The sequence below is a fragment of the Biomphalaria glabrata genome, chromosome 13 (assembly GCF_947242115.1).
Source record: "Biomphalaria glabrata chromosome 13, xgBioGlab47.1, whole genome shotgun sequence".
Lineage (NCBI taxonomy): Eukaryota > Metazoa > Mollusca > Gastropoda > Planorbidae > Biomphalaria > Biomphalaria glabrata.
The window spans coordinates 28,098,581-28,109,265 of NC_074723.1; positions in this window are offsets into that span (position 1 = coordinate 28,098,581).

Below are 10,685 nucleotides of genomic sequence, written 5' to 3' on the forward strand. Positions count from 1 at the left end.
ACTAAGGGAAAAAAAACAAGAAAAGTGAAACAGGAAGGAAGTTGATGTTTATTTAAAAACAGATACACACATTTCAATTTGTCCACATTCGATAAACAACTTACTACTTTCACTACTGCCTGAAAAAACCAGCATAATTGGCATGCTAATTATTCATTCTTTATAAATAATTACATTTCTTGCCAACTTTAACTGGAATGTTTTGTTTAAATAAAAGTTTCTACATAGTAAAAGACTGATGCCAAAAACATCAAACTGTGAGGTACAAAAAACTATTAAAAAATTTAATTTTAAACAAGATCACGAAGAGAGGCGACCCCATCGAAGTCACCAATGGACCAGAAATATTCCAGCCATAATCTTGTTTTAATCATTTAAAGTAATACAATTTTTTAAATCATTTGGCGTTATTTTTTCACACAAAAGCAAACAGGACGACACGTCGTCTTTGATAAGATCCTTTTAACTCTTCTGGAATAAGAAGAGTAGCGTTAACTGGTCACCTAAGTACAGCATGGAAACCTCCCAGACAGTGGCGTCACTCTTGTCGCTGTCACCTGGTGCGTTAGCCCATTGTGTCACTCCTCTCTATTTAACTTTCTTCAAATATGTTCCAATCAAGTTCTTTATCTTATTTTATAGAATAGAGACGTTACTTTAAAAAGATGATTACGTCCTACGCCTCATGCATCTAGTCATGCATGTTTACCAATGACTTAAATTCTGCCAAACCACTAGTTTTCCAGGCTGGCTTAGGCAACCCTTTCCATGCTCTAATAGCACTAGGGAAGAAAAAGCATTTAATTTGTACACATTTTTCCTTGCATATGGAACGAGGAATGTGACTTTATCTTTGTTTCTTACTGAGTATTTTAATAGCTTTGGTTTTTGTATTTAAAGTTTGTAATTCAATTATTTATGTATAATTGCTACTTTACTTTTGAGTCTTCTCCCCCTATGGCTTTCTAAATTTAGTGATTTTAATAAAGATGTTACTCTAGTTGAATGTGAATATTCGTTTGTTATGAATCTCATTGCTCTATTCTAGCCTCCTAATGCTTTCTCGAGTTCAGTGTTCCCAAACAGAGGTCGCATATTCTATAATAGGCATAACCAAGTTTAAATAACATTTTAGTCTTATGTTCTTTTTTGATTTATAGAAATTTCTTTTAATAAACCCTAATGCTTTGATTTTGTTATAATTTCATCAATATGTGGATTCCATGACAGTTTTTTCATTTATTATAAGACCTAGTATTTTGTGTTTTTAGACTGTTATACTGATTTACCATGAATATTGAATGTGGAATTTATTTGTTTTTAGTTGTTTAATTTTTTGGTAATCTTAATAACTGACATTTTTCTTGGTTAAAAGACATATTCCAATTTGATTTCCATTTCTGTCATTCATCTAATTCTCTTTGTAAAATGTCTGTTTTGTTATGCAATCGTCTGCAAATAATCTGAACTAATGCATTTTGGTAAATCATTATGCATCTTAAACTAGTAGTGGACCTAGACTGTTCCTTGAGGTACATCTCAGTTTACTTTATTGATGTTGATTTAGAGCTTTTTTTTACCATTTTTTCTCTCCCTATCAGAAAATCCTTAATCCACTGATGCAATGGACCATGAATGCCAAAATATTAAAATTTTTTAAGCAAACTATGGTGGTAAACTTTGTCAAAAGCCTTGGAAAAATCAAACAAGAGCATCTATTTGTTCACTATTATCTCAATGTGCTAATTGTCAGGTGGGTTTTTCAGCTCGTTGATTTAGGGGTAGACATAAGTTCCTTGAACTCCCAGGTTCCCCCACCTCGACAGTTTAAACCCTAGCAAAGAGTAACATCATTTAGAACCATGGCTTACTGAACATTGAATAGATGTTATTCAACTGAAAAACAATGGTTGAACATAACGCTCAGTTAACTTACATGAGTTAACAACAAGAATGCAGGTTCAACAATTGAATGAATGTATGAACATTATGACATAATGATGAATGAAGATCAATAGTATTTATAAAGCAACTACAAGCTAGACATATTATACAAATGAAATATAGCACACCTTAAACTCGAGGCCACAATTTGATCTGTGCTCGCGAAGCCCACACACAATCATTCACCACGACATGAATGCAAGAACCAAACCATACCATCAGGCTTGACTCCAACAGAGCCGCAAGCCTGCGTCCGTAAACAAGGAAAATACGCATTCCTGAGACCGCCATTACAGTATTACATTAATAACGTTTTCAAAACTACCCCGCGAAGAATACCGTAAAATCAACTAACCTACCCAACAGTGGGGAAGAAAACACCAAAGAAAACTCCAACAAAAGATTCGCCATCAGCACAACCAGAGGCAAGGAAAGCAATGACATAACAAAGCGCGTCCTTAGAAACTAAAGCGCACAAATCATTATTGTGCACAAACGAGAAACATCACACAAGAAGCAGCTTTAGATGCGCACGACACTCATGTCCAATATTTTGCGCCGAGGGAAACAAACTTCTTTCAAATAACTTGAAAATAGACGTTCTTAGGGGTAGGGCTGAACACTTCAGCATCGATCTCAACTGCCCTTCAAGCTATAGCGCCCAAAACCATAGACTGAAAAATATCTAGCCTTTCAACTAGTATTGGACAGGAATAAGTTTCCATCCCTACTGAAGTATACAAATTGGTCAGTTTAAGGTGACAGCTAAATTGAAAGAGACCTACTAGATAATGTGAGAACAACAAAAAAAGATACCTCCATTTTTTTTAAGCTCTACAACAAGAAGGGAAAAAGACAGATATGCGATAACCACCGTGGTATAGCCCTCCTACGCATTGCTGTCAAAATTCTGGCTAAGGTGATAGTAAGCAGTTTATAGCTTGCTTATACTATTAATATATCACCTACAAGCTGGCTTGATTCCGGATAATTGCGCTTTCCTAGTACTAGCCTCAATGTCATCGCTACTCTTTAAATGCGTAATTCACTGTGTCGGAGGACATGTCCTGACAACCTCATGCGACGGTCTGTCACAAATTTATATGTGGTCGACTTCCACTTCAGCATAGGATTTCCTTGTACCTGCTACTGATTATTTTATTCTCTCAGCCATTTTTTGTTGTGCCACAAGTCTTTTCTCAATTTTCTCGCATGCAAAAGTCGCTGTTGAGATAAAGATTGTGTTAAGTAGGTGTGTTTTTTTTTTGCCTCAGGTCTAAGAGCTTGCCTTGTTTAAATATGCCTCGGTCTTTAGAAAATGCCCCCCCCCTGCCTTTTCTATTCGGCAAGTTACGTCCTGATAAGAATCCCAGTTTGCTATGATGCTGCCTAGTGTTAGATAACTAGTTTAGTTAATTTAGTTATGCACTTTATTAGACTGACAGTGAACATACATTTTATAGTGACGACATAGACTTTGGGGTTAGAGGTTAGGATAGACATTTAAAATCAGTTACTGCTAGACTTCCAAGGGGTTAACATCGTGTTAGTGACGGACTAGACTGTGGTTCATTCTGTATTAAACATTGTTTGAAGTTTTCATCTTGAGTGAACTTGGTTATTGAACCTGTTGGTACCTGTTCAATATATGTGACGTGATGTTATGTGGCGAGCTTGCAATTGTAATGCATCCTACAAGGTACGCACGCATCTAGTATAATCAAGACTAGTTAGAAATACTTCCAGTACATGTTGTTACACATGCATCCGTTACACTCGGTATGTGAACCTTTCCAACTCTTTGAAGTTCCGACTTGCTAAGTCTGACGGGGCATCATTAGCCTTATATCCCACTAGCACAATTTTGGTTTTATCAAAGTTAGTGCAGATGTCCAATGTTTGATAGCTTTGTATCTAGGCTCTCCCCTCATTGCTTGTAGATTCGAGTAGTTTAGGGTCTTCGTTGAAGTCCAAGTCCGTCATTAGATTCTGTTCACGCCATGAAATTCTGAAGGCAGTCTGATTCATAGCTTTTATTATGTAGTTGATGGCTAGTGAGAAGGGAAGCAAGCTGCAGCCCTATTTCCCACCTGTCTTTCTGATACGGTATCTCACGCATGTTAAAGTAATATTTTTACTGTGTTTTATATTTACAGAATTCTATTATTCTTATAAAGTAACAATTAATATGTGAGATGCAGTAATCACATCAGGAAATAAAGATTCTACGTTATATCTTGCAACAACAACAACAAAAATATAAAAAGCATATAGTGCAAAAAAAAAAATCTTGCAAAGACAATATTGGATTGTAAGTAATTATACCATTAAAATCATTTTTGATTAACCTTCTTTTAGGCTTGCATATCTTGGAGACTGACGTCAGATCCAGAGAAGAAGATCCTAACATGAAACTAAGATGCTATATAAAAATCCTAGGTATCACTTATAGGAACAGCATCCCAAATAAAGAGATTAGAAATAGGAAATTATAGACATCGGACCCCACAAAGACCTGTTAACAATGTAAAAAAAAAGCAAACTGTATGGCCACATTACAATGTCCATAGTACTTGCAAAGACCGTCCTCTAAGAAACAGTACCAGGAAAAAGAAAAAGACGCAGAAATAAAACGCGTTGGAAGAAAACATAAAAATAATGGACAGGCCGCCACTGGAGTTACAGCATAGAAGTTACGCAGAGAAGTTACGCAGAGAAGTTACGCAGAGAAATCAAAACCGTTTGAACAATCTTGATAAAACTTGGCAGAAATGTTCCTTAGGTACTAACTGGAGCCGTGACGTATGTATAATAGTCTAACAACCATTTCATTCATTCCTTCATTAGAGAAGACAGATAGGTCACACATGCGCTGAGCGTTGGCTCCACGCACGCACAGAACGAAATCTATCCAAACCAATATTTAACTCTAGATTTATCTCTAATTCTAGTAATCCTAGATCTAATTCAAAGATCAAATATATTTAAGCCTGCAAGCAAATGTTTTTATTTGAAGAAAAAAAATCTACTTAGGTCGATTTGCTACTTTGATAGCTCCATTTCTACTATTTTTACATTCAAGCATTCGCTTTACTTATAACATTATTATTTCGTTTAATTGTTTCCAAAACACTCACAGTGACTATATCGACATTGATACGCAAATTAAGGCCCGCGGGCTGTTGGTAACATAGGGCTAGTGCTTAATAAGAATAATTAATGAACATTCCAATCAAACAATTTTTGTAATAGTTACTCTAGATAATTAAAATTATTTACATTTATTCTACGTTCAACAAGTGATTGCTATTTCGTTTTTTAATTATGCCAGTGGGTTTGATTAATGACAAAGGTACCGCTAATTCTACTATCGCATATATATATATATATCGGTTATATGTGTCGCAGTTATCTATGTAGTTGTATAGTGGAATTATTTCTCTATCTAATTAATAGCGCAGCGTTCATCACTAGGTGATGACGTCATTTGCGATAATTAATTTTTGTGTGGTATAGGGGAATGATCTCCCCTTGTTGCTTGTCACGGCATTTGGGTGACGTAGCGAGAGTGTGTGTGTGACTTTCGTCATAGATCGGCTGCTGCACTCGCTCCATTTTGTACTATATAAAGTCAAGACATGTTTTGAGAGCTCTTGAATTACTCCTTGTACTTATGTTACTGGATAGCCTTATCATTTGCCTTGGATATATTCTAAAGAATTATCTTGACCCCTGTTTAGGATGAGTTGTACTTTCTTATTGTATATTTATTATTATTATTTTGGATTCGATCGTATTTGTAATATCTTATTTTATCTTATATAATACAGACGTTACTTCAAAAAAGAAGATGATTACTTCCTACGCGTCATGCAGTTAGTCATGCATATTAATCAAGTCACTGGTTTTCCTGGCTAGCTCAGGCAACCCATTCCATGCTCTAATAGCACTAGGGAAGAAGGAGTGTTTGTACAAATTTGTCCTAGCATATGGAACGTGGAATGTGCCTTTATCTTTGTGTCTTTCAGAGTATTTTATAAAATTGTGTTTTTGTATTTGAAGATTATGGTTCAGTGTTTTATGTATAATTGCTACTTTACTTTTGAGCCTTCTGTCCTGAAGGCTTTCTAAATTTAGTGATTTTACTAAAGGTGTTACTCTAGTCAAATGTAAATATTCGTTTGTTATGAATCTCACTGCTCTATTTTGTGTCTGTTCCAGTTTCTTAAGGTTTTCTTGAGATGAGGGGTCCCTAACGGAGGATGCATATTCTATTATTGGCCTAACAGAGGTTAAATAACTTTTTAGTTTTATGTTCTTATTTGATTTATAGAAATTTCTTGTAATAAACCCTAATGCTTTGTTTGATTTTTTAAATAGTTTCATCAATATAGGGATTCCATGAGAGTTCTTCATTTATTATAACACCTAGGTATTTTGCGTTTTTAGTCTGTGTTACTGGTTTGCCATGAATAAGATAAGTGGAATTAATTTGTTTTAGTTTTTTTGTTACTCTTAACAACTGACATTTTTCTGGGTGGAAAGACATGCTCCAATTTGATTCCCATTTCTGTAATTCATCTAATTCTCTTTGTAAAATATCTGTGTCTTGTGTTGTTTTTACTGTTCTATATATTATTCAATCGTCTGCAAATAATCTGACTTTTGTTTCTGAAGTAATGCAATTTGGTAAATCATTTATGTAAATTAAAAATAGTAGTGGACCTAAGACTGTTCCTTGATGTACACCTGAGTTTACTGTTATCGGTGTTGATTTAGAGCCATTTATTATTACAGTTTGTTCTCTCCCTATCAGAAAATCTTTAATCCACTGATGCAATGGACCATTAATGCCGAAATATTTTAATTTTTTTAAGCAAACTATGGTGGTGAACTTTGTCAAAAGCCTTGGAAAAATCTAGTAAGATAGCATCTATTTGTTCACTATTATCTAAACCTTTTGAAAAATCATCAATTAGTCCTATTAGTTGTGTTTCACATGATTTATATTCCCTAAAGCCATGTTGGTATGGTGTGAGGACATTATGTCTGTCTAAGTGGTTTATGATGTTGCTACATATTATGTGTTCTAGGATTTTACATGTGATGCTGGTAAGTGATACTGGTCTATAGTTTCCTGGGTCAGATTTATCTCCTTTTTTAAATAGGGTGGTGACATAAGCTTCTTTCCAGTCCTTTGGTACTCTGCCCTGGTTAAGCGATGCCTGAAAGAGTATTTTAAACACTGGGGCTAGCTCATTGCTTAGTTCTTTGAGTAATTTAGCTGGAATACCATCAGGTCCAGAAGCTTTATCTGGTTTGGTGTTGGCTAATAGTTTTTGAATTCCATTTTCCTGTACTACTATAACTTCTATGTTGTCTACTTGGTTCAAATTAAGTAATATGTCTTTGTCTCCTGTCTGAGAATGTTGATGCAAAGTATTTGTTTAGGATGTTTGCTTTAGTTTCATTATCATTATGTATTATGTTATGTTCATCTTTTAATGGCGCTATGCCTGTTGTTTTCATTTTCTTTGACTTAATGTATGTCCATAGACTTTTGTTGTTATCTTTAGATATTACATTGCTTATGTATTTACTCTGAAGCTGTCTGCTTATTTTTTTGAATTAGGTGTTTAATTTTTATATACTTTTTGTAAACTCTTTCTTCCTTAGTTTCTTTAAATTTTATTTATAGGTATAATGTAGATAATGTAGTGTAGATATAATATATAATTGTATGCTATATACCTAACGACTTTCAACATTTGTTCTCTGAAAGATATAACGGATATGAAATATTTATTTATATTTATTCGTTTGATATTACAATTTGTTCAATATAAATTATAGTTGCCAGAAGATGAACAAATTCATTTTAAAATTATGCTGCTAGATTAAACTGATTATTGAATGTTTCAATGACATTTCTAAGATGCTTTAGTAGTAGTGAATATAACTATTATAAACGTAAACATTTCTACCAGTTTGGTCTACCATATTGAAGTCTCACATCTGTAACGTTCATGTAGAGAAACATTTTGTAAAATGATATACTTTACACCATAGATTTGGACATTGCTACTAAGTACTTAGATGCTTCCGCGCCGTTCGACTCATTGGACGGCAAGCTGTCTCCACAAAGATCTTTCACTGGCAATGTCTGAAACCTCTTCCCACCTGGTGTCCACTATTCTGAGGTTGTCCATGAAAGTTTGCGCCAAGTTATAAGAGAACGTACTTTTTGTGTGCTTTCCTCGTACTGGACTCCGTATCATCTTAACTCTTGGTACGCGACATTCCCTCCGTTGGAGGATATATCCGGCAAACTTAATGTGACGCTCTTTGACAACCTCAATATGTGACAACCTCAATATGTGACAACCTCAATATGTGACAACCTCAATATGAGTTCGACTTCCACTTCGAAATACGATTACCTTGTTTAAGACACGATATCTGTAACTGACTTCTTAATTCTGTGTTATCCATTTTTGTTGTGCCACATTTAGTCTTTTTTTTTTCAATTTCGAAAGATGACTTCCATGTCTCGCATGCATATGTAGCAGTTGGGATGACGATTGTCTTAAGTAGTTGTATTTTTTTTCTGAGGTCCAAAAGCTTGCCTTGTCATTGGCCGAAATTATTATAACATTTTTCCTGCCTTTTATTTTTAGTAATCTATGAAGTTTTTTATTTAGAGAATGAAATGTGTAGGTAAATATATAGTTGTCATAGAAATTAAAAATCACAATTGTTTCTAAAACCTTTATAAATACTTTAATAAGTAGTGGTTAGCAGGTTAATACATAAATTCAAATGCACGGAAACCTCGCAGATAATTGCTTCCCCCCGCCCCCCAATGATCCACAAAGTGAATGAACCAAACCACTCTGAGTATTCCATAATAAGCATTAAAGTTATCTATACTATCTTATATTATCAAGTAGAATGTGAGGCGTAGGTATGTGACTTATAGACATCAAAACCGCTTGACCAATCTTGATAAAACTTGGCAGAAATGTTCCTTGGGTACTAACTTAGACCGTAGTGTATGTATTGTAGCCCTATAACAAACTTAAGACCCTCAAAAAAAAACGTTGACTAACTCTATTAAAGCTATAAGTATTTTATGGATCTAGGCTTTGTTTACAATGTTGACATGAGAAAAAATCGAAAGGATTTTGATATAGATCTAATTTTAAGAAGTACACTTTGCACATATAGTTTTTTACTTTGACACATGAATATACAAAATATAGTCTATTGATTACATTATTTAATAAAATTAACCTTCAAATTTGTGTTTGAAAAACATTTTTACACAAATTCGTTCTTTATATCTGCGAATTTAGATCTCCTGACGCACATTCTTTCATTAGACATTACCGAAAGGTTACACTCTCTTTCATTCGCGTAATCTAATAGAAAAGGTTATGAAACTCTCTTTTCCTAGCTCTAAAAAACTATTTCAGCTCTAAGGTGATAGAACTTCTCTTAGCAAAGATAGTTTTATAATTAAACAAATGAACATACTAATTACAGTTCATTCATTTCATATTTTAATCAAATTAACATTTAATTTTTTTCTAAAGCATTTTTACATACATTCGTTCGTCATTAGTGCAACTCTAATCTTGATATCGCGTGCTTCTAAATATAGATCTTTACACAATCCAATGCTTTTATTAAAAAATTAGCTATTTTTAGCTCCATTCATGCATTCACTTTACTTATAGCATTATTATTGTCTTTAATCGTTTCAAATGCACTATATCAGTGATTACATCAGCAATACACAAACTAAGGCCCGCAGGCCGCGGGTAATGTCCGGCTAGTAAAGTATAAAGTAAGGCGTATGTATGTATGTGACTTATAGAAATCAAAACCGCTTGACCAATCTTGATAAAACTTGGCAGGAATGTTCCTTGACGAAAATTGTCTTTTTTTTTCACTCTTAATTTAAATTACCTAGGATAACTCCCTCCGTCCAAGTTGCAAAAATAAAAGAGTGATTTTTCCATTGTGTCCAAACTCTTGTTGAGCGAGTTCTGTCGCTTCGATAGTTACTACAAAGTAGATTACTCCCCCCCCCCTCTTTTTTAACGTGAGGTAGAAATGAAAACAAAAAGAGTGCTATTGCAACGGTCCTCCCCTGCTATGTTGTGACTACGTGTTCTCCCCCCCCCCTCTTGTTTTCTCGTGGACTATCCTTACTACTCGTTTAAACTGTTGAGGGAAGAAGAGAATTATATATATATAGAGAGATGATTCACTCTTGTTTATTTTAAGATATTGTTAATTACTACTATATAATATACAATTCCGAAGAATTTTTTTTTCAAACATATTGTTTGTCGAAAATATTACTTCACACATTCTAGATCTATATTTTGTTAAAATTAAGTCTTGTCACATTCTGCAGACAAAGGTCGATGTGGTTATGGCCCAACTTACCAGACTACAACGCCGCTAATATCCTCCTATAATTCCAACCTATAAACTAGCAAGGCGATATACTAAACCCTGGACAGAACACTATAGTCTGCTATAGGTATGCATAGAAGGATAACCAATATTTTTAAGAAAATTATGAGAGAGGAGCTCGGTGACTCACCAATAATTGAGGAAGTAGAAACAGCAATTTTTTAACTAAAAAAACATGATGGACTTCCGGATGAAATATTTAAAATGGGAGGTTTTCCATAACTGAGAGGCTAACCGACCTGTTCGCTCTATGC